This window comes from Portunus trituberculatus, chromosome 18 (genome assembly GCF_017591435.1).
Source record: "Portunus trituberculatus isolate SZX2019 chromosome 18, ASM1759143v1, whole genome shotgun sequence".
In the NCBI taxonomy this organism is placed as follows: Eukaryota; Metazoa; Arthropoda; class Malacostraca; order Decapoda; family Portunidae; genus Portunus; species Portunus trituberculatus.
The window spans coordinates 16,448,560-16,470,107 of record NC_059272.1 but is presented as its reverse complement, the minus strand read 5'-3'; the positions used below and the strand labels follow the sequence as shown (position 1 = coordinate 16,470,107).

The window sequence follows — 21,548 nt, the reverse complement described above, 5'->3', positions numbered from 1 at the left end:
GAGTGTTGACAAGGTACCACGTCTCTGGATATCGAAAAGACCCTTCAACTGCAGCAGGACTTTGATAAGGGAATCTTGTCGAGTATTCCTCAACACATTTCCCTCCCCAACCTTGGATTTCTTCCGCTCAGTCGAGGCAGACTAACTTATAACTCATGATGAACAACCAAACAATCAGGTAAACAGGTGCATTAAGGCGTATGGTAATGGCAAAAGAACGGCTTGTTAATTTGTTGGTTTGTTAGATTAGCTCGGCAGAATCATCAATGCACAAGTCTTCCCTCGTCCCGTAATCCATCCCTTAGAGCTGAACATTGCACTCGACTCAATCCCCTCCTAACGTGTCCCTGTAACGTGAATTTTGATGCGAGTTCGTCCTCTTTTATGGATTCTGTATTCTTAAGTCGAGGAAGGTTGTAAGAGACGTGGCTGTTGAGTGTCGGCAGCGGGGATGCGTCTGGCAGCGGCGCGTCACCATCAGCAAAGGGCTCAGTTGCTCTGGTGATGCGAGGGAGTGTAGGCGCAACGTTGGCAGGACTTGGCTTCTTCCTGGACCGTCCTGTGAGCGTGGAGCAAGTTCTCAGATTAATATTCCCGAGTCGCGCGGTGGTATCTTTTGAAGACGTGCTGCCTGTGGTGGAGTAGTGTGCTGGATAACTTGACTGCAGATGCTCAGTGGAGATAAATAAGAGAGGAAATAACTTGGTGGGTGTTATTAAAGAAATCGCGCGGTTAAACTACAGTGGCAGTGTTGAGGTTCACTTGATTCAAACCCATCTAGCCAAGGTCATGGAGGAGAGGCCGCTGTAGTGACCTCCTGCAGTCCATCTACCGCCAGGGAAGTTGTTGGGTAGAGGCACTGTGGGTTCACCGGCTCCACGCCCTCTGCCCCGGGCACTCACCTCCCGCACCAGCCGCACTGCTCAAGCTCTTCTTTCACCCCTGGAAAACATTAGCCAGACTGGACACGGTAAGTATTTGGTGTGGAATTCATTATGAGTGTTAGAGACAATTGTCAACTTGTGAACCGAACACAAACAAAAATCTTGGCGTGATTCGAAACCTGGAAAGAAAAAGGAGAAAAAAAAGGTAATGAAACGAGGCGGTTAACTTACGGTTCTCTTGAGGAAATAAAACACAATCTAGACTGCCTCGAGTTGATCTGGCTGGTGGAGGATCGCATTGCCAAGAGAGTAGAGGCGTTAAGGGATAGGAAATCGAAGAACCAGTGGCCCTCCTCGCCTGTGCAGAGACCAGGGATCATCTGGACGGCTCATTGGTACAGTACTGGGACTGCGGCGGCTCCAGAAATCGGGACGGCGCGGCGTGATAACATTACGGCCCTCGAAAAGAAAAGAAAACAGAAAACATTGTTACGAAAGGACAAAAACACGAAGCAGAACAAATTATGTACACGAGATGGGGCGATGTAAGTAATTGTCACTCTCAACTCTTTAGGGACTTGATAACAAGGTTGGAGGCGAGACAGTGCGTTACGTGAGCCGGACAGTGTTTACTTGATAATTCCCCGGCCAACAGAGCAACGTCAGTTTTCCGATTAGAGGCTGATTTTTAGCGGTGGTTAATGAACGAGCAGGTTGGAGTGACGGGCCGCCCTGACGCTGGTTTATGTGAGGGATTTGTCAGCGTCAGAGGGCGTGGAGTAGTGGATGGTGGTGGTTGTGGTGGTGGGCGGAGCAGGATGTACTAGACTTGACCTCCAGCGTGTGGCCTGTCAAGAGGGATTGTGGGCGTCATGTATCATTCATCATGGCCTGAGTGGTGCGTTGTTGTGGTTCCGTGGGTGCTGATTAATGGGATTTGTTGTTAATGTTGTTGTGGTTGTTATTTTGTTGTTATTGACATTATTATTTGTTATCTCATCTACAGTATAAGAGCTGCTGTTTTTTTGCTGCTGCCACATACCACCACAACTTCTGCTACCGCCATTATTACTGTTACTGTAATGTTAACTCATCTATAACTGCTACTGTTTTTGCTACTGCTTCATGTTATTACTTCTACCAGTACCACCATCTCCACCTCAACCACCACCTCACAACTGCTAAAACCACCACAATAACTATCATCTAATGCAAAGAGGAAAACAGTATTATGCTTGTCACTCTCATTCTTATGCCCCATCTCATCATCACTGAATCATGCATAATCACCAGCAGCATCTTCATCATTGCCAGGACAGAATGGCTGGGGTTCTTACTTTGTTGTATCCACGGGAGACAGATCAATATAAGGCCGATGGAGACTTCGCATTATAAGGAGGAAGAAAGAACGAGAGGAAGAAGGTGGAGTGAACAAACCCAATTACTGTATGGAGAAAATAACAAAAAAAATAAAAGTCGGACAGTTAAGCTGCTTTTGTGGAAAGGGCAAAGAAAAAAAGATGATTGTCTGTAAGGAAAAGGGTAAGGGTAACTGTGTACAGAGAGAATTATGTGTAGTAAAAACATTAGAAACACTTAAAGGGGGAGAATGTATGATGGTTTATATAAAAACCTTCACTTACATTCTACTTACTTTGGATTACACGATTATTACATACAGCCTCGTTAGGGCAAAGAGGAGTGCCGCGGAAACTAACTGATATGAGGAGGGAAAGATAAAGAGATAAAGGAGGTTCAAGTAATAAGAAGATAAGGGAAAGAAATAACCCTCTACAGTTTACTTATTTGATGGATAAGATAGTGTATATAAATCCTCACAAACAGCCTGTGATGATACGAGAGAGAGAGAGAGAGAGAGAGAGAGAGAGAGAGAGCGTTCAAGTAGGCAATAGCTAAAGAGATAAGAGAAGAAAGTAATCACCTTCATCTTACTTATGCTGGATTGTAAATGTATGTATGTATGTATATATATATATATATATATATATATATATATATATATATATATATATATATATATATATATATATATATATATATATATATATATATGCTTTCATAAACACCATCGTAAGGGGCAACATGTCTGCTGGAGGGATGATAATACGTTAGAAGAAATAATTACAAAAAAATAAGGAAATTCACCACCAGAGAGAGAGAGAGAGAGAGAGAGAGAGGAATTAGGTAAAGAAAAAAAACTGCTACGAATTATGCACCCTTGGAAATGTCAAAGCGAATGGAGAGCAAGTATTACCTCCCTTTCCATCACATTTAACTATCCACTTATTACTTCAAAATCTAAAATAAACTGCATTGGCTTGATTCTCCTCCCTAATTGTTGCGCCGCCAGACGAGTGTTGTGTCAGGGCTGTGGAGGCGCACAGTGGTGTCCTGTCCGTCTGTCTGTCTTGTGTCTACTAGGTGTACATATTTTATGGTTGAAGTCCAGCCAGCCAGCCTCCAGAATCCCACCATAACGCCTCCCACGCCCGGATCTTAACGCGTCTCTGTCAGGAAGGAATGATCAGCATCTGGACTCGAGTATTCCTGGCCAAATGAATGTCTTGATTAGGCTTACAGTTCTCCCGCCTACACACACACACACACACACACACACACACACACACACACACACACACACACACACACACACACACACAACGTCTACTATTGTACTAGTCTTTTGTATTGTTCTTTTCTATATGCGTGTACCTGTGTGAGTGAAAGAGAGACAAAGACAGGCAGAGCGAGATTAAATTCGTTTATGTAAAGGACAAGAGAAAATATGCATTCAAAGAATCTGAACTAAAAAACTCAAGAATTACAAAAAAATAAGAAGTGACAGGCTGCCTGTGTGAGGGAATGGCGCTGATCGTGGAGGGAAAGGAGAGAGGGAGGAAGGAGTGAGGCATGCAAAAACTCGCCTACTCACCTGCGCCACCTTCACTTGAGCAAGAAAGGCAGGTGACAGTCTCCTCTTGTCAGAAATAATCACCGGATATGACGAGCAGGTGAAATAAGAGTAACGTACGTGATTACAGCGTGAGAAATGAGCGGAACATGTCAGTCTGGAGGAAGATGATTGGTGTGGACTATGCTTTCGTTAAATTCCTGGAATGTGAAACGTAGGTGTGCCATCAAATCCTGTCTTACCTTGTATTCAGGCACTGACAGGTGTGTAATTCCTTGAGCAAGGTGCTTGTGAGAAATATTGCACAGACGAGTGAAAAGAGACTAGGAGGAGAACTGCAATGGTGCGTACTAATGCGCTTGAACGGATTAACTACGGACGGGTCTTGTGTACGTATGTGTGGCAGATGGAGGTTGGAATTCTGAGAATGATGAAAACACACACTCACTAAAGCCGGTTATTAGGCTCGAGGCATTAGGCTTCAAGTGAGGGGCCGACATGAGGCCTTCAAGATGCCCACCTCATTCCCAGAGAGAGAGAGAGAGAGAGAGACGCAAAAAAAAAGACAGACGTGTTTTATTATGAATAATTCGTGCCAAGGTACACACGTGTGCATTCTTTCCTGAAACAAATGAAAAATATGCTAAAGCCGAGACACATGAAACCACACATTTTATTTAATTTCCTCCCAAATGAAAATAGTTTCTCGTACATTTTTTATTTTTATTTAATTTTTTTTCCCCCGAGTAACCACTTTTTCTTTTTTGAATATTCGCATGTGGATCCCCGTGGGTTATATTGTATTTGTTGCTGCACATTGTTCTGGCCCAGTCCCCTTCCTCTATTCCTCTCTCTCTCTCTCTCTCTCTCTCTCTCTCTCTCTCTCTCTCTCTCTCTCTCTCTCTCTCCTGCCATATTAGTCTTTCATTATCTTCCTGTCTTTCTATATTTCTATCCGTCTCTTCCTGAATAAAGAACTTCTCATGTGGATCTATTGTCTCCAGTAATGACACGTGAGGTCGCCTGTCATGGTATAGCATTATCTTCTTACGCTTAGCCTTCTTCAAGGTGAGCTGCAGAGATTGCCTTTTTCTTTGTCATGGTAAATCCACTCAAATTAATGAGCTTCTAATTAAAATGCTCTATTCTTTTTTTTCACAGTAATTCGTGTTACATTAAAGAACTTACGAACTAAACAACACAACCTGCTTACTATTCATTTGACAAGACTCCCAGAATTTTGAGCTTACTTGTAATGGAATCTTTTTTTTCAAAAACTACACACGTGAAGAGTTTAGACTTAAGTACGTATCAAGTTTGGTCGCTCATTAACTTTCCTCATGAACTAACTAAGACCCAGTGCTTTCGTTTTTTTCTTTCGCAAACATCAGTGCACTATTAAACATCCCGAGTTATTATGCTTACCTGAGTCACCTGACACAGTAATTCCCGTCCCTGTTTGTTCTTCTGAATCCTCACCATGCTCTCCTACGTATATCAAGCCAAAAGAGTCTGCTATCGCCAAGTTATCCCTCCTACTGCCTTCTTCACTGATCCTCTCCATATAGTTCTCTACCTTCCTCTCGTTCCTTTCTGTTTTTGGTGGAAGTGTCCTTGTAAGTAGAAAGTGTGTGTGTGTGTGTGTGTGTGTGTGTGTGTGTGTGTGTGTGTGGAGAACAGATCCTAGTAGAGATCCTTTATTCAATAGAAGACGAAGTAATATTCTAGTCTACTTGCAACGTACTAGAGTGGAAGAAAGAAAAGAGCTCAGTCAAGAGAGAGAGAGAGAGAGAGAGAGAGTAAACTTCAAGCCAAAGTGACTAGCAAGAATGGAGTGGTGGAAGGAAAAGAACTAGGATGTAAGATCGTAAAAACAAAGGAAGGAGGAAGGAAAATAGAAGACCGAGAGAAAGAGAAGCGCACACAGCCAAGAAAATGGAAGATGGTCGGTTGTGAAAAGTCGTAAAGAAAAGTAAAATGAAAGTTATTTCACACATCAGGTCTGGCTGGAAATGTAACTACACACACACACACACACACACACACACACACACACACACACACACACACACACACACACACACACACACACACACACGATTATACATATGAGTTGTATTGCTTGGGCAGGAACAGTTGTGTACGGCAAGAATAGACATCAGCTTAAGAAAAGGAGAGAGAGAGAGAGAGAGAGAGAGAGAGAGAGAGAGAGAGAGAGAGAGAGATTAGAAAAACGAAGCTGTGCAAGAAATAAAGGAGGCTAATAAGAAGAGAGACTAAAACTGTTCCACAATAGAGATAAGACGATTATTCCCAGAGAGAGAGAGAGAGAGAGAGAGAATATCAAACAAAACCAATTGAAAAGGAGAAGGAGAAAAGAAAAAAAAAACATGTAATAAAAGAGTGCCATAACGCATCAGTTGGTACTGTACATAGCTGTGGTGGAGACGCTCGCTGCCTTATCACTCCCCCCTCCCCTCTCTCTCTCTCTCTCTCTCTCTCTCTCTCTCTCAAGAAGAAGAAGAAGAAGAAGACGCACATTGCTATTCAAGGGACTGGCTAGCGTGGGACGGGCCTCTCTTTGCCTCTCCTCGCCTCGCCTCACCTCGCCCGCGCACACACAATCTCTCAGGCGCGATGGAGATGTGCAAAGGTGCAGCCAGTGACGAGACCAAGACGAGACCATGCAGTTACCAGTGAAAAAGTCTTGGTGTTTTGTTCTTACGGGGGTTTCTAGCGTGTGAGTGAATTCCAAGGCAAGTAATGAGCGGAGAGGTAGGTAGTTAGGGAGGTGGGGAGGTAGGTAGGTAACTGGAATGGGGGTTCTTCTTCCATCCCGCGTCTGAGGCTGTGCAAAGGGACGGACAGACGGACAGACAGACAGACAGGCAGGCAGCTACGTAGACGCGTTAATTGCTCCGACACAATTGCATTCTCTCTCTCTCTCTCTCTCTCTCTCTCTCTCTCTCTCTCTCTCTCTCTCTCTCTCTCTCTCTCTCTCTCATCCCCTTTTGTATACTGTAAATTCGTATATCTGTTACCGAAACAAACAGCAGTCCCACAACAAACAAACACACACATTTACTTATGTATGTATGTAGATATTCATGGAAAGGAACCACCTACACACACACACACACACACACACACACACACACACACACACACACACACACAAAGGAAGAGCACCAAAGTGGATTTATCGGGCGAAACGGTAAATGCGGGCTTGGTATCATTCCTCTTCCTCTACACCTTCGTCGGGAGTATGGATTGAAGGACAGGGCTCTCTCTCTCTCTCTCTCTCTCTCTCTCTCTCTCTCTCTCTCTCTCTCTCTCTCTCTCTCTCACACACACACACACACAGACACAGATTTATTGCCTCGCTTTACCTCACCAGCACCTTTCAACGTTGCTTCTCTCTCAGAATGAAGAAAAAAACGTTGCCTATGATCACCATCACCACCACCACCACCATCACCTCCAGCCTGGCTACGTAATATATACTTTTCCTACCTTTAACTACACCAGAACGTAAAAAAAACACTGGAATGCATCGTTGTCCTGAATTTACTCGAATGCTTACCGTTCACGCTCTTTTCTGTGTGGCCTTGTCTCTGCGCTTTTGAGAGAGAGAGAGAGAGAGAGAGAGAGAGAGAGAGAGGTATTCACTACAGGGTATGAGGGGAGAGAGTGGGAGACACAGAGAAGGGAGAGAAATGCCAGGTTGGGGGAAGGAATCTAGACTGGGAAAGGTTTAGGAAGGGAAATTTTGGGAGTGTAGGATGTGATGAGAGGCAGTGAGTGTGATGGTGATGGCGGTGGTGGTGGTGGCGGTGGAAGGGGTGACGGAAGGGCAGCATTTGCGAGAGGGAGAGGCAGGTATTGCTAACGGGAAAGTGATAATGGGCGGGCATGGCTAACAAATGGTAGACAAATACAAATAATTTTTAGAGGATATCAGCGAGACTGGTGCGGCGTTATCTCCCTCACAGCCAGCCCCCGACTCGCTAATGTTAGCACACACACACACACACACACACACACACACACACACACACACACACACACACACACACACACACACACACACACACACGTTTAGATAAGGGTGCTGTTTTTGCGTTTTGCGGCTTATAAAGGAGTAATCAGAAAATATATGACGTAGAGAGAGAGAGAGAGAGAGAGAGAGAGAGAGAGAGAATAGTTTTCTTTTTGTGTATCTGTAAATTCATAATATTGCCCATAAAGCTATTTATAGCTTACAAAGGGTTATTTGTCGTGGTAAACTATTTTTTTTCTGTTATTCCATGTACATAATATAATAAAGTGTTTTAAGTGTTTGAGTGTGAGAGAGAGAGAGAGAGTTTGTTTCCCGCACCATTCGCTTTAGAAGAGACGAAGCACAAAACTTTATATTTATCCTTGGAAAAAGGAAGTTGTTTCAGAGAGAGAGAGAGATTCTCTAAGACTAGTCTCTCCTCTCTGATACGCCAATTTATATAGTCTCTCTCTCTCTCTCTCTCTCTCTCTCTCTCTCTCTCTCTCTCTCTCTCTCTCTCTCTCTCTCTCTCTCCAGCCGCTACCATCTGTCGCTAACTTTTGTTTGTCACACCTGCTCTGACTCATCACGCCTCTCTCTCTCTCTCTCTCTCTCTCTCTCTCTCTCTCTCTCTCTCTCTCTCTCTCTCTCTCTCTCTTTCTGAGTTTCCCTAAGTTTGTGAGTTGTTTCGCGTGTTTAATGTTTTTATGTTTGTTTTCTTTCTCTCTCTTTCATGTCCATTTAAAAGTAGGTAGGAAATGTGTGTGTGTGTGTGTGTGTGTGTGTGTGTGTGTGTGTGTGTGTGTGTGTGTGTGTGTGTGTGTGTGTGTGTGTGTGTGTGTTTATTTGTTCAGCGCCTACGCCTGAATTCAACACAGCCAACATGTTGACACATTTTTTTGCGAAATATTTACATGTTAATGAGCGTATTATTGGACATTCGCATTCTCTCTCTCTCTCTCTTCTGAAACATTGTGATTTTTTTTCTTCTCCTTTGCAGTTTGCTTATTCGTTCATGGAAAGCAAGAAATGTCAGATTAAAGAGTGAAAAAAAATCTAGCTGACATTTATCAGATTTCTTTGCATTGGTCGTTCAGTTGAGTTCGTTCCTTCTGTGCTGTTTTATCTTCAACTATTCTCTCGTTTATTCCGTAAGAGTCGCTTTTTACGATTCACTCCTGACGCTGCTGTGATTGGTTGAGTCTTACTGCGCGCCACACTGACGGACACAAGGGGCTTTAAAACGAAGACTAACAGAAAGAGAACATTACTATTGGATCTCAATTGCCTGCGGTACTTAGAGCGAAGGCAAGCAAACACGAGAGATTAATCCCTATTGTTCATGCCTGCGGTAGTGAGGAGAAATAGACGAAATGAAAAGAAAATGAGTGAAAAAGATGAAGGTAAGAGTTATTGGCACTTGCGTTGTGTGGATGAATAAAAAAAAAAGATGATGAAATTTAGAAAGGTCAAATATAAGTTGTTGTTTTTTTCATTCTCTCTCTCTCTCTCTCTCTCTCTCTCTCTCTCTCTCTCTCTCTCTCTCTCTCTCTCTCTCTCTCTCTCTCTCTCTCTCTCTCTCTCTCTCTCTGTGTCTTATTTTTCTAGTTATTTATTCAAGCCTCGTCCCTTCCTGATCTCCGGTGTGTGTGTACAAAAGAACACAAGCTTTATCTCCACGCCCGCTGTGGTCTCAACCTTTGTTAGTGGTGGCGGGATGGATGTAAAAGTAGTAGTAGTAGTAGTAGTAGTAGTAGTAGAGATGTAGTGACGGCAGTAGTAGCAATTGTAGCAGAGTCAGTAATGGTAGAAGCAGTTACACCAGCGCCGTCTGTGGAGAACTTAACCCATCACAGTGAAATGATACCCCTTCGCTGTGTGGATATTGTTCCCACGAGTGTTGTGCCCAAGCCCCAGCCACCACGCGTTCAGTGTATCGCTGCCGGAAGCCTTTTGCTGTCTGTGGCCATTACGCTGGGGCTGGAAAGATGGCATGGTTTTTCGATGAATAGGAATTAGTTAAGTGTTGTATGTGATGTAGTGGTGGTTGTGGTGGTGTGATGATGTAAAATAATCTCTCTCTCTCTCTCTCTCTCTCTCTCTCTCTCTCTCTCTCTCTCTCTCTCTCTCTAAAACAACACCAGGAAAGCACATTACAAAGTTTGGAAAAAAATATAGGGGAACGCTGTACTCAGGGAGGGCAGTGAGTACCTTGGCGCAATAGTACTACTCTCTCTCTCTCTCTCTCTCTCTCTCTCTCTCTCTCTCTCTCTCTCTCTCTCTCTCTTTTTCGGGGACAGCAGCATCTCGGCACCGTTCATCATTCCCCTCGGGCCATAAATCCCGGACTTTTAACCTTTAGGGCAGCTCTGTGGCATGTCCAGGAGGATGGCACTTTGCAGGTGAAATTCATGGTGGCGGGCGTGCATGTGGCGGCCTCTATTAAAAGCGAGTGGCCGATGATTCATGTACATTGGCGGCGGGAATTTACTGCATGGGGTCTTCACGCGGGAAATCTGCATTCATCAGTGTAGCCATATATACGTTTTGATTATTATTTTTATTTTATTTATTTATTTTTTTTTTTTTTTTTAGTGCCACATGATTTTTTGATAGTAAAAATGAATGGAAAAAGAAAGTTATTTGGTGTGGTTTCTTTTGTAACTTAACGGTGGTGCTTTGGTGCTGTTCTGTGTTCAGTGTCATCTCAAAGCGTGCGTTACCAAGTCTAACTATAGCCCATGGAAGTTGTTTATTCGTGTTACGTTCCTTTCAGTCGAGTTGAGGTTTAGTTGTGTTGTTGTACGATCGTGTATTAAAGGATATTATTTTGGGTTTTAAGCTTTGCTCGCACTTATTACTTATTCATTTTTAATTTTGCTGTACATAAATGTTGAGCGAGAGAGAGAGAGAGAGAGAGAGAGAGAGAGAGAGAGAGAGAGATTATTTTTGTCGCTTCGGTGAGGAAGAGAATCAAGCAAGAGGGAGGAAGAGAAGGCGGGAGCAAGAAGAGGAGGAGGAGGAGGAGGAGGAGGAGGAGGAGGGTAGCTATCCATGGATCAGGTCACACGTCAATTAGAAAAAGGGTTGAGAGGACGTGAGAACTCCCAGGTGTGTGTCCTGACGCCACACACACACACACACACACACACACACACACACACACACACACACACACTCTCTCTCTCTCTCTCTCTCTCTCTCTCTCTCTCTCTCTCTCTCTCTCTCTCTCTCTCTCTGCTTTATCTGTAGAGTCAAATTAATTATTCCTGAGTCTCATCTTCACCTTTCCCTCTACTATTTATCTTTTCTCTCTTTTCACTATCTCCTCCTCCTCCTCCTCCTCCTCCTCCTCCTCTTCTTGCTCCGCCGCCTCCTCCTCCTTTTAGCGATTCATAATTGGTCATTAACCTGCAAAGCTCACCTAAGTACAGAAATCTTTCACTCAAGCTTAGATGAGAGAGAGAGAGAGAGAGAGAGAGAGAGAGAGAGAGAGAGAGAGAGAGAGAGAGAGAGAGAGAGAGTCTTCAAAGGTCTTGAGGAACATCTAAAGAAACACGCTCCTTACCTTCACTTCATGTTTAATTAGCTGAAGAGATCATATGCAAATTATTTAGTCTCGTGTTTTTCATTGGTCTGGATTTTGTCTAGTCTTCGCTCGGTCTTAGTCAAATATTAAAGGTGCAAGAAATTTATTTAATGTTTTTTTTATTCTCGTTTTTCGCATTTTTTTCATATTTATTAAGATTACAGTTTGGTTCTGAGCTTCATTACGTTTTGATACAGAGACTTTTCACGTGATCTGTGTGTTTCACTGTTTGATCTGCTGCAGTCTCTGATGAGACAGCCAGACGTTACCCTACGGAACGAGCTCAGCGCTCATTATTTCCGATCTTCGGATAGGCCTGAGACCAGGCACACACCACGCACCGGGACAACAAGGTCACAACTCCTCGATTTACATCCCGTACCTACTCACTGCTAGGTGAACAGGGGCTACACGTGAAAGGAGACACACCCAAATATCTCCACCCGGCCGGGGAATCGAATCCAGGTCCTATGGCTTGTGAAGCCAGCGCTCTAACCACTGAGCTACCGGGCGTGTGTGTGTGTGTGTAAATATTTATATTTTCGTTTTTTTTTTTTTTTTTTTTCTTTTCGCAATGTGGAGACAAGCGAGTTTTATTCAGTACACATGTTTCTTTTATCTTCAGTTTCTTTTTTTCCTCATCCTTACTTTTCACGAATCGGTCTAAAGTGTTACATTTTTCTATTACCATTTTTTTTTCTTGAAGGTTAAGCTCATCACTTGATTATTTCTACACGAACGCCCAAAGCAAACGAAACTTTTCTATTTTTTCTTCTTCCACCGAGTTCATCATTTGCGTCATGCTGCAAATTATTCACAAACTAAAGTAGACTGATCTCTCAAACACCAATCTGCTTTGAACTTTTGTATCCAGTGTTGTGTCGTTGCATTTCTCTTGCCGCCTTCCTCCCATTCCCTTGTTTTGACCTTTACGAGCCTTCATGTTGATTTGCCAGTCACTTGGTTGCTCTGAGTCAGGTGTCAAGAATTAATGCCTGGTATTTGCCGTCAGCTTTTCTCTTCCCTGATTTCTGCGTGCTTATAAAATTGGCAATCTTCACTTTTTGTTCTGTGTTTGATGTCCTAATGGTAAGTTACTTGGAGAATGCCGTGTTTTTTTTTAGGGTTGTTCTCTTCAATAGGTTTTCTTTCTGACATTTTGTTTTTGGCTTCATCAGATCTTTCACTTTCTTCCTTCTTATTTTCCAACAAGTTTGTAAATATTCTTTTGTTCTGGTGATTTTTTAAGTGTCTTTGAAATGTGGTTGTTTTAGTTCTTTATTTTTCTTTTCTCCTTTTTTTTTTGCTTTATCAGTGCACACACACACACACACACACACACACACACACACACACACACACACACACACCCGGTAGCTCAGTGGTTAGAGCGCTGGCTTCACAAGCCAGAGGACCGGGGTTCGATTCCCCGGCCGGGTGGAGATATTTGGGTGTGTCTCCTTTCACGTGTAGCCCCTGTTCACCTAGCAGTGAGTAGGTACGGGATGTAAATCGAGGAGTTGTGACCTTGTTGTCCCGGTGTGTGGTGTGTGCCTGGTCTCAGACCTATCCAAAGATCGGAAATAATGAGCTTTGAGCTCGTTCCGTAGGGTAACGTCTGGCTGTCTCGTCAGAGACTGCAGCAGATCAAACAGTGACACACACACACACACACACACACACACACACACACACACGTTTTATTCAGTGGTTAGAGCGCTGGCTTCACAAGCCAGAGGACCAGGGTTCGATTCCCCGGCCGGGTGGAGATATTTGGGTGTGTCTCCTTTCACGTGTAGCCCCTGTTCACCTAGCAGTGAGTAGGTACGGGATGTAAATCGAGGAGTTGTGACCTTGTTGTCCCGGTGTGTAGTATGTGCCTGGTCTCAGGCCTATCCGAAGATCGGAAATAATGAGCTCTGAGCTCGTTCCGTAGGGTAACGTCTGGCTGTCTCGTCAGAGACTGCAGCAGATCAAACAGTGAATTACACACACACACACACACACACACACACACACACACACACACACACACACACACACACACACACACACACACACACACACACACACACACAGGCGGGAGGGAAGGACGGTGGTATTAGCGACTGTTTAATCATGCATACTCCATTAATTCTTCATGCTTAAACCCTTTAACGCAAAATTTTTCGCTTCCCTCAGCATCATCAGACATCAACCACTTCTCCCCCCTCCTTCCCTCTTTCCCTCCTTTCCCTGCTCTTCTTTCTTCCTTCCTTTACTTACTCTTTTTTCCCTATCTTCGCCTTCTCCATCCCTCCTTCCCTTCATTAACCTTTCCTTTTTTTCACTTTCTCAGTCGCACGACACAACTTATACTACCACTCTTGCAAACGGCCAGCTCCTCCTCCTCCTCCTCCTCCTCCTCCTCCTCTGCTCCTCCCTGCCCCCACATCGTTCTCCTCTTCCTCCAACCATTTACACGCATGAATTTTTATTCACGGGGTGCATTAAACCTCTTTCTCATAAATATTCAAGGGGAAGCTGCGGCCACCATTAGGGCAAGCTGTTAGCGGCCGGGAAAAAAAAAAAAAAACACTGCTCCGTTGGTTGGCTGGACGCGCGCTTGTTTATTCAGTCACTCGTTCAGTTTTCCCTCCGCGTCCAGAGGTGGTTGGTTCCTCGTACGTGTCCTTCAGGTTTCTCTGGTCTCGCCTTGTCAAGTGCTTCTCCCTTTTACTTTTGTCCTTTTCCTTCACGTCGAGATCGTTCTTGGATTCCTTCTCTTCGTTTTCGTTTCATTTCGCGTTGTAAAGGCTGTTTGTATGTCTTTGGCCTTTTGTTTATTGCCCTGTCCTCTCCCCTTATCCTTCTCCAGTCTCTTTCTTTTACTTTATTCTTATCTATCATTTCCTCCCTCCAATTCATCTGTTTCTCCGTTTATCCCTTATTTTTTCATCCTTATTTGTTCACTTTCTCCTGCTTTTCGTCTTCCTCATGGACTATATAGTGAGAAACAGCTGATGGAGAGAAAGGAGGCAAGAGTGTGCGCGTCGCTAATGATGGAGTGTCTCGCATGGCTGTGACTAATACGCAGCACAGCCTCATTATGGCGCTGCTCACCACTCACGCTTCAGACGGGAGATGAAAGCGAAAAATAGACAGGTGTATGAATTCTGTGTAGGAATTCATAAGCATAAAAGGTGATCGAGGAATGCGTCACTACTGGGGCGTGAAAAGATAAGTAAATATGTATAAGAGAGAGAGAGAGAGAGAGAGAGAGAGAGAGAGAGAGAGAGAGAGAGAGCGTGTGGGAGGATAGGGGTTAATACGTTGCCAAAATGCCACTAGTTACCTTCACACACACACACACACACACACACACACACACACACACACACACACACACACACACACACACACACACACACACACACACACTCGACTCACAATCGAGAGCCGGGTTCGAGTCCCGAGGCGGCGAGGCTAATGGGCAAGCCTCTTAATGTGTGGCCCCTGCTCACCTAGCAGTAAATAGGTACGGGATGTAACTCGAGGGGTTGTGGCCTCGCCTTCCCGGTGTGTGGAGTGTGTTGTGGTCTCAGTCCTACCCGAAGATCGGTCTATGAGCTCTGAGCTCGCTCCGTAATGGGGAAGACTGGCTGGGTGACCAGCAGGCGACCACACACACACACACACACACACACACACACACACACACACACACACACACACACACACACACACACACCTCAAAACCTAATAGCACTGCATTGATATTCCAATAAAGAACGCAGCCCTTAATAGCCTCGCGCTGCTATTCTGTTACGGCAAAGGGAAATAAACTCAGTCCAACATAGAAAATTCGGTATGTACTTAACTAAGAGTCGCGTATCGACATTTAAGTTACCTGCATCCACCTGCCTCCCTCCACCTTTTCATTTTTTGCTTCCCACCACTGTGATCGACAGCACTACAGAGGAAGACTGCGTGCTTATGTGCTTGTGTGTTTGGGTGTGTTTGGATGTGTATGTGTTTTTCTTTCTATTTTTTCTCTCTCTCTTCTTTTCTCTCTTTTTTTTTCAGAAGCACAGCAGCAGGTGAATGTGGTGGGTTAAAAAGTTGTGTTGTGCCTTTTTTGCAGCGTGAAGTTACTGTTGTGATGTGAATACTAAGTGTTTATTTTGTGTGTGTGTGTGTGTGTGTGTGTGTGTGTGTGTGTGTGTGTGTGTGTGTGTGTGTGTGAAAGTTTATGCAGACTGACACACACACACACACACACACACACACACACACACACACACACACACACACACACACACACACACATACATTACCTCTTTATTGATATCACATTTCCCAGTAAGTGTCGCGTACATAGGCATACTTAAACCTTATATTTAAACACCGCATGTGGACTCGGAATGTAACACAAACACAGCAGTATGTATATAATAATTTACAAACCGTCACTCGTACCCATCCTTCTCTCTGTATCCCTCTCCATCTCTCTCTCTCTCTCTCTCTCTCTCTCTCTCTCTCGGGTAGGAAGACCTGGGCGAGGCGTGTGTCTCCCGCCACGTCAGTGCTGGACGGCCCGGCGGGAGAGATGGACATTTATTATTGCCGGGAAACCATTTGTTAGAAAGTCGCCGCATTAATGACGCCTCTTTGGCCTTGACAGAATGCTAACGTGCTTCTCCATGCCAGGCCCCCGGCGAGTGATGGCTGTGTGTGCGTAGTGGGTGTGGGTAGGGCGAGTCACTTCTGCCAGAGAGAGAGAGAGAGAGAGAGTACCAAATCCACCTTACCGAGTTTCATTTAGTTGGTCAGAATTGAATGATGAAATTGACTGATTGATTTAAGGCAACCTAATGCGAGACAGACAGAGAGAGAGAGAGAGAGAGAGAGAGAGAGAGAGAGAGAGAGAGAGAGAGAGCCAAGTTTATCATTCCCGGTTCCATTTCAAATAGGCGTTCAACATTGAAATATTAAACTAGTTGATTTAAGGCACCGCAATGAGAGAGAGAGAGAGAGAGAGAGAGAGAGAGAGAGAGAGAGAGAGAGAGAGAGAGAGAGAGATTAATGAACTAAAGCTCCCGTTTAAACTGAGTGCAAATGACCGTTCATCTAGATAATGACATGTATTGCCAAAGTAGGAAAGCAGTGTTGGATCCTGCAGCAGAATGAATACACGTACATTCATCATCCGACCAATGCATTTAGTACAGGAGGGAAGGGTGCTCGTGTAGGGATGACGTTAAGCCCTTGTCACTCGTTTATTTATGAACATCGCTGACAGAGATATCGATGTAACGCCCCAGGGAGTTAATGTTGCGATATATCCTCGACTTTTTCATCTGCGAACGCGTAGATCTAGTGCACTCCAAAATTCAGAACAAACATAGATTAGCTCTGTGAGTGAGAGTAAATGCAGTGAAATTCATGAGAAAAAAGTGCGTGCAGTTTGTTTGTCACACGTAAAATTGGTTCTTTGACTGGGTGAAGGATGACGATGAAATAGTTTCCTGGGAGTGCCTTTGAATACATAGACAGATAGACAGACAGACAGCCACCAACAGACAAGGGTACAGAAAGTTGAAAGAAGTTTTGTTTTGTTCTATAGCAATGAAAAGAAAGTAATAGGAGAACTTTTCCTGCGTTGAAGTCATTGAAGCTGACGATGATGATACAAGAAAGAAGCAAAATCTTAAATAAACATCGTTCCCCATAACAAGCCAACAGAGTCGCAAAGAGAAAGGATCAATGAAGATTTTTCTAGTAATGGGATCAAACGGTTGCGAAACAGTTTTAAAGCTGATGACGGTAATGAAAGAAAGGAGGAATCGAGATCAGAAACACTGATAAGCTTCTTCATGAGACTTTATAGATGAGATTAATTGTTGTTGTTTTTTTATCCAATATTAAAAGGGAAAGGTTATAAGCAATCTTTCCTCTTGCACTCAAATCATTAAAGGTGATGTGATAAAGGAAAAAGTGAAACACAAAACACTAGAAGATTCCCCATGACTTGTGTGGCAAGACGAGGGAATGAATGCCGTGAGCGAAGGAAGCTTGAAATACCGCAAACCCATTTAAAGTACCCTCGTGGTGGCAATATCACTGCCAATGGGAAAACATGTCGTACAGGAGTGCCGCTGCTCAAAACCGCTCGGGACTTCTCTCGAACCGGTTATAAATTACTGCAGTTCCAGGAGTGGTAGAATCAGTTATTACATGTGAGTACAACTTAATATTTACCTAGTCACCAGATGCATAAGTACTAACTAGTATATGCAAACTCCATAATAAAGTCTGTCCACTAAACCCAGCTTCACATTCTTATTAACTGGAGGAAGTGACGTGACTGAGCGTGAGGGAGCGGCTGCGACCACCACCTTCTTCGGCCGCGTAAGTCAAGTCATTTAGGATGTTTATGAGGCGGGAGGGCGGACTCATGGGCTGTTGTGAGGGCTGTTCCTCATACTATCGACCGCAAAACTTGTCCCCGAGCCATCCTTCAAGCAGGAATGAGGAGAGTGGCCGCACTAGCCCCTTGCCCTACCTGAGTCGCGGCAAACACGGTGGTGACGGAGGATCGCGTGTCCGAGGCGCAAGGGAGGCAGGAAGCACGTTCGATGTTGATGACCGACTGTTACCTCACGTTCTTGTGTGAATTATCTGTTTATTTTCAACTTTCCCGAATATTTGGGATAATTTGCAGGTAACTAATGTGAGGGAGTAAGTGGGTGGGTGTGGATGGATGTGTGTGGTGTGTGTGTGTGTGTGTGTGAGAGAGAGAGAGAGAGAGAGAGAGAGAGAGAGAGAGAGAGAGAAAGTACCAGGAATATTTAAAGATTAGCCATGTTTTTTTTTTTCTTATTCAGTTATCATTTGTCATATCTCTCATACTTATCGTTACGCCACCAACACCAGCACAACTGATTCACTCGCTTACGAAACACACGAACCGCCAATCATTACCTTCCACTGTCATAAAGACTCGACAAAGCCAGAAAAGATAACCAATTAACCGCTAAGCCTTCTTATAGTTAGTTAACCAAATGATCTGATGAAAAGGAGAGAAAAATATCAAAACTACACTCCAAGAAATATAAGTGGTGGAATAGTTTGAAGTTTATAATGCCTCAAGCTTCATTCTTCCTCATTAATCTCTTCAGTGCCATGACGCGTTCTCATATTCATTCTGATTATTGATACAGCTTCAGAAACTTATGTAGACATTGAAGTAGTGAAGACTGTGGCCATTAATCTTCTGACTTCCATAAACCCTTCCTAATGTAAATAAACTCATTTAATCATACCTGAACTCAACGTAAAAAGTGAGTCTCTGTACCGAAGAGTTTAAGATTGTCTTAGGCAAGAGTTCGAGCTATACTATTACCTTTCTCTCGTTGGTCACTGTTATTTAGTGCTGACACACGAGTAAGTACCACTCAGGAAATGTACAGTACGTAGGTGTGTGCCTCAGCTCTTCTCCTGCATGCTCAGTGCTTCGGGAGAGCTTCGATACCACTCTTCCAAACTGACACTGAAAAATATCGTATTGCCAACTTCTTATTGTTGATGTATGTAACAAGCGTAATAATGTTGTTTCGTCTTTCACACAATGCTGACCTCCCTTATTATCTTTTTCTTTCTTTCCTTTGATTTTCTCATATCCCTCCACACTCCGCTGCTGCTGTAACGCGCACTGCAGAGACATGTTTGGCATTATCTCTCGCGAACCAATATGCACCAATTAGCAGTTAACAGCTCGACACGACATGGCAGTTAAGGGGAGAGAGTATCACTTATGATTTGCTACACTGACCACCCTAACGGCCGCCAGTGCTTGTATTACAGAATAAACTATGATCTACAAGCACTGTCCTTGCCTCGCCCTGGCTTAATCAACGCCATCAAACCAACCAACGCCAACTAATCACAACTCAGGTGGTGGAGGAGGTGGTGGAGTAACAGTAGGAGGAGGGAGAGGAAGCATCTTGCACTCCATTTCCGTGTTCCGTGTGTGTTAGAGTCTGTCAGAACTTCGTCATGGTTTGTCATTAGTACACTCTCTCTCTCTCTCTCTCTCTCTCTCTCTCTCACACACACACACACACACACACCAATTAATTTTACGCTCGTTCCCTGACTTGCTTTCACTCTCCTTCCACAGACGACAGTGGCGCTCCCTTGCCTCGGTGTGTGCCTGGTCATCACGCCGCCCTCGCCTTCAGGATCATGAGAGAGGTGGGTCAGTAGCTCCTGTACTACTAGTGGTGGTGGTGGTGGTAATTAACCCCTTCAGTATATTGTATGCGTTACCATATTCCCTCTGCCTACTATTTGATGATTTTATACAGCTTCAGAAATTTATGTTGGGATTGAAATAATGAAGACTACCCATTAACCTTCTGACCACTATAGACCCTTCCTAATGTGAATAAAATGGTCTAATCGTAATCGTAAAATGCGTCCTAGTATGGAAAGGAATAAAGTGGAGATGATACTTGTTTTCTTCATCTTTCCATAATTATCCTTGTTTACTCGTATTCGGATCGATATTATATTGTTATTGCAATCATTGTTGTTATGAGTACTTGTGGTACTGTCGTAGTGGTGGCAGTAGTAGTAGTAATTCACTAAGGCAAACGGCTCGCTTATATTTCATTACTGGAACGTGGAATCTTGTTATGCCATCAGCAGCCGTTACTTTCAACTCAATAATGCCTGATCGTTCTGCTTATTATGCTCAGAAGAGGCATTTTTCCCCTCCCTTGCTTCATGCGTGTTTGCGAGAGAGAGAGAGAGAGAGAGAGAGAGAGAGAGAGAGAGAGAGAGAGAGAGAGAGAGAATAACAGAATTTTTTTATCAACTCGAATCCCACAACCCCTGCTATTTCACCCACCGCACACACACACACACACACACACACACACACACACACACACACACGAAAAAAGAGAGAAAAATATGGAAAAGATTGTCTGTTCAAACCTTATCTAAAAAAAACGAACCAAACGTCTATTATTCTACATTCTCTCTCTCTCTCTCTCTCTCTCTCTCTCTCTCTCTCTCTCTCTCTCTCTCTCTCTCTCTCTAGCAACGCCTCATTACTGGAGATGATGATGATGGTGATGGTCTTTGCCTTTAATAAGCTTAGTTTGGTGTTGTGTTTCACTGTATTGACGTAAGGAAGATATTATTAGTAGAATTTCGCTCTCATCCTTCAAAATTTAATAGATTTTTCTTTCAACGATTTTGTCAAAGGACGAGCGATCAGATTATGTAGAGAGAGAGAGAGAGAGAGAGAGAGAGAGAGAGAGAGAGAGAGAGATAACGTGCGTGGGTGTAGAAGAAATTCCTTTTTAAAAGTATGCATAACCATGAGAAAATGATGGTAAGCGAATCAGCAGTAAAAGAGAGAGAGAGAGAGAGAAGGAAAATATACAAGATAACGTTTGTGAATATAATTCAACATTTTCCTTACTGCTATGTTTGTATTCTCATATCGATAATTATTAATATCTCTCACACATTTCTTCTTCCACCACAGCTACTCCCTCTCCAAGGCATCACGCCCCCTAGAAATCGTTATATCTATTCGTTTAAATCCCGTTTTCCTTCTTAGTCAGTGCCTGTCAATATTCCATTCCTTTCCTTTGCCTTTCTTACCAGTGTTTATAAAGATTTCATTACTTTAAGTGCTGTGAATTGCTACATATCAGTTTGGAAGAGTTAATTCCCAGCAGGATTCACTGATAGGATGACCTTCCCAATCCCCCTTTTATTACTTCGCCTTCATGAATTTCAAATACTTCAATCTTCGTCACTGCTTCCACCACCACCCCCCGCCACCACCGCCAATAGCAACAACACAGCCGCATAATGGCCCTTTTAAGACATATAGATCCAGCAGGGAAGGCAAAGGGGAGCGAAGTGTTTGCGTAGGACAGGTGGAGGAAAGCAAATTGTTATTGTAAGTGGTAAGGACGGGACGTGAGCTAGCAGGTAATGTTTTGATTAGTTTCCTAAGTCTCTGCGCAGCGAGAGGCGTGGCTGGCTGGCTGGTTGGCTGGCTGGCTGGCTGGCTGGCTGGCCATGTTCCTTTCTCCTGCT

General features: G+C 43.8%; 1 protein-coding gene across 3 annotated transcripts in view; it reads left to right on the top strand.

The window, feature by feature from the left end:
* The first annotated feature begins 481 nt into the window (after nucleotides 1–481).
* LOC123505909 (obscurin-like) overlaps nucleotides 482–21,548 on the top strand; it is an 87,117-nt gene continuing 66,050 nt past the window's right edge. The window contains exons 1-2 of one of the 3 annotated variants that reach the window (XM_045257757.1): nucleotides 482–970; nucleotides 19,606–19,679. The gene's annotated coding sequence lies outside the window, so the exon portion shown is untranslated. The remainder of the gene's footprint in view (nucleotides 971–19,605; nucleotides 19,680–21,548) is intronic. The other 2 variants (XM_045257758.1, XM_045257756.1) reach the window with 2 other exon arrangements.